The following is a 4,225-nucleotide window of genomic DNA, read 5'->3' as shown; positions in this document are numbered from 1 at the left end:
TGTACCCCCAGGCGATATTCGCATTTTATAATAAATAGCTAGGGTTTAGACATATCGGGGAGAAACATAAGGAAGGCTCCAGGGGATCGCTGTCCGTCCGGACTGGTAAATAGTTTTATTTCTGCTCTGTGTATAACCTTGATGTGATTGATGGGACTTTAAATATTTTAATACTGTATTATACCAATATTATTTAAACGGTGCTGCCGGTCATCTGACGCAGTATACTGTAGGCTCACCGTTCTGATATATATATATATATAAAGCTTATCCAGTCATCCTAGAGGACCTAGGTAAACTGTAGGTTATTGTCTTTATTGTGATAGGTACCAGTATTAAGTCTGTATTACAAGGTTATTGAATGAGTAGTAAGGGTTAATTAAAAAATTACCAGTTAGGAATAGAGTTGTAATTCCTTTATTAATTAAGTTTCCCTGGAAGCGTTTTTCAATTATCACACGTTAATGAATGAGTAGTAAGGGTTAATTAAAAATTAACCAGTTAGGAATAGAGTTGTAATTCCTTTATTAATTAAGTTCCCCTGGAAGCGTTTCTCAATTATCACACGTGTGGGTGTTATGTCACGGCGAAGTGATTAGAATATTGTGTAAACTAGACACCTAGATATTAACTAATTAAGTGATCAGTTCTGGGTTGTTATTATTTGTTGTTGTTAATTAACTACTGCGGCAGTACATTTGTCAGCGTAGGTTAATACAGATTCCAACGTGTATTGTATTTTTGTTGTGTTTTCTAGTGAACTAAACGTGCTATAATAATATGTACTTTATATAAGATCTTATCTCTGATCATACCTAGACGAGCCAGCGGGTATAACTGCCTGTTACAGAGAGATCTAATAGATATACAGTTAGGAGAGATATTTGGACAATCGTGTTTCATTCAGTTACGGGTATTATAGGATCCCCGTGACACATCTAATTCGCAAAGTTATCAAATTCTGAAAGTATGGAAAAAACATCTCACAATTTAATTACACATGATACGCTATTTATTATATGATATACATATATTACGAGTTTTTTCTCTCTTAAAAACCTTCTACTGTTTAATCATACTATGACATGTAAACAAAATATAAATTATACTTTTTCACTTATGTAATGTTATTTTGTTAATATACTCTTCAAAAGAAGAAACGCAAAACCACATTGTCGTAACATTTGGAGAATTGATTTAATTATTGAATGGTGAGTCCGATAATTACCAAATGTTGCAGGATTGTTCACAATTCACTCTAGTCCATTGTGAGTAAGTGATAGGACACACCACCAAGGTCAAGGTCATCTGGAGTCAATACCGGGTGTGGCCTCCACGTGTGTTGACAACTGCCTGGCACTGCCTGCCCATTGAAGCAACCAGAGTACGGATGACGTCCCGGGGGATGGTGGCCCACTCGGCCTGCAAGGCTGCTGCCAGCTAGGGCAGGGTCTGGGGCTGTGGTTGTCGCTGTCGGAGGCGTCGGTCCAACTCGTCCCATAGATGCTCAATTGGGTTCAAATCCGGTGATATCGATGGCCAAGGAAGGACATTAATGTTGTTGTTCTGTAGGAAAGCCGTTGTGAGACGTGCTGTGTGAGGCCTGGCGTTGTCATGTTGGAACACTGCGTTGGCGTTGGCCATAACTGGAACGATGTGTGGCCGGAGGATCTGGTCAATGTAGCCCTGTGCATTCAGGTTGCCCTGCACGTGGACCAGGTCAGTTCTGCCAGTGTGTGAGATGGCTGCCCACACCATGACACTACCCCCGCCGAATCTGTCCACTTCCTGCACGCAGTTTGCCGCATAACGTTCACCACGACGCCGAATCACGCGACATCTTCCATCATGACGTCGGAGCAGAAATCGGGACTCGTCACTGAACCACACCTGTCTCCATCGCAGTTGAGGCCATTGTCGATGAATCTGGCACCACTGCAGTCGGAGTCGACGGTGTTGTGGTGTTAAGATGACACCTCGAACTGGACGTCTGGCACGAATTCCTACCTCACGTAGGCGGTTCCGTACGGTCTGGTCGGATATCCTGCACAAACCTGGTATTGCTGCGGCTGTGGAGGTGGCAGTAGTCAATCGTTCCCGAAGGTGGCGTACCCGGATGTAGCGGTCCTGCCCGGGGGTAGTGACCCGTGGTCGACCGGATCTAGGGAGGTCACATGTTGATCCATGTTGCTGGTAACGGTCCCACAGTCTGGAGATGGTGCTTGGGGACACATGGAATGCCCTGGCAACGGCCGTTCTGGATTCGCCTGCGTCTAGTCGGCCGATGGCATTGTTTCTCTGCGGTTCACTGAGACGTGGCATGTCCTGGATTGTCAACTGTCGGCCAGATACAGAGGCCAGGCAAGCGAACACCCTGCACTTTTATACTGTCGGTGTTCATGTTGCACGTGCAGACAACGCACGTGCAGTGGTGACATGGTTTGCACGTGGCTGCGTTTTTGCGAATATTCACATTTTGGAACTTTATTGTACAGTAGCTGCGTTTTATCGAATGTAACCGTGGGAATGTGTTTGGGACATGCAATGACCTTATATTCACAAAGCATGAACCGGTAGGAAACATAAAATCGGAGTTATAACCCATTTGTACCCTTTTGCGTTTCTTTTTTTGAAGAGTATATATATGTATCAAAACATACAATATTTCTACACTGAACACCAAAACGTTGTCCTTGAATGCGTGTATTTCGGCGATCATGACAATACACTTACCAATCTCGGTTGTAGGGGTCATTTGCAAATTCCTCTTGGTAAAACAATAAACACGAATGGGTAAAGTTTTTTTGTGTTTTTTCACTAACTAGCTTAATACGTAATTATGTGGCAATATATTGTTACAACAGTCTGGAGTTGATTTTTTTTTTTAACCGTCCCCAATGCCTTAGAGCAGACAAGGCGGAGACAAGTATACCTTGGCGGGGGAAGGGAGGCTGACTGAGATCGAGGGCGCAAATACAGTTGCTAGGGGTGGCGTGGGGTATACTCCCCTGTAAAATTGTGAAAACTAGATGTCTTGAAATGCATTGTCCTGCATGCTCTACCTTATGATTTACTACCAATAATAATAATATATATAAATATATGGAGGTTATTACCAGAGTGTTTTTCGGTAGCCTATCGTGAATATCATATTCAGGAAAAGAAAATATTGATGCGAGCCTCTGGTGAGTATGCTACATTATTTGTATTCCCTATATGTGCTATTGACGATATCGAAACACACGAGGGTGATAATACCTTTATCATATAATCTCAAACTTAAAGGGACATTCCTGAGTTTGCTTCAATGTTTTATGATATTATCGACTAATAAAATATTTTTACGATTAAACTTACATATTAAACATATTTTCTTGTTTAGAATATTAGTGGCTGTATATTAAACGTGTTACTAATCGTTATAATATTTGCACTAGGTTAATTTTCATTTTATTTCCTAAACAATATTTTTTCGTACGTACGAAATTATTTGGAGACAAAGTCCAGTTTGGCCTTCTTACAAATATTAAGACGACCAGAAACACATTGAATGTACAGACACTGATATTCTAAACCAGAAAATATATTTAATATGTAAGTTTAATCGTGGAAATATTTTATTAGTTAGAAACATCTTACAATGCATCAAACTCAGGAATGTCCCTTTAATACAACGTGTTTTTGTAAACTGTACACGCAACTTTAATTTCAGTCCGCCATTACTAGATATGCAAATGATGTTAGAATATGTGGCGCAGTGTATTTGTGAATGGAAATGACGTCAAACTCGAATGACGTAATTTTGGATGTCCTTACATCAAAACAAACTACGGCTTAACGGTTTGTTTGTTTTCTGAACGCTGGACAGTTAAATGTCAATATAATGACAAAAAAAGTTTTTTCTTTCTTTTAAACTGGTCTTGTTAGATATTAAATACTGAATGTTGTAAAACGTTCCACAAGTCAACTATACAGTGCGTTGCCCATTCTAACTTCTGTAAAGGTTAATTGTGGTATTAACAGAAAAGGATTAGCCCATGTTTCAATATTGGCATTTTACCTGCATTCCTCTAATGAACTTATTTATTTCTACCATTTACGATATATGAATATGTAGTGAACACATGTAAAATATGTTGTATTTATTGTGTACGAAGCCTGCGATGACTACACGACTGATATTACATTTTCTCTGAACGGCGTAATCAGTGTGTTTGATATTACC

This window comes from Gigantopelta aegis, chromosome 12 (genome assembly GCF_016097555.1).
Source record: "Gigantopelta aegis isolate Gae_Host chromosome 12, Gae_host_genome, whole genome shotgun sequence".
Lineage (NCBI taxonomy): Eukaryota > Metazoa > Mollusca > Gastropoda > Neomphalida > Peltospiridae > Gigantopelta > Gigantopelta aegis.
The sequence above is the reverse complement of the archived record's forward strand: the minus strand, read 5'-3'. Positions refer to the sequence as shown.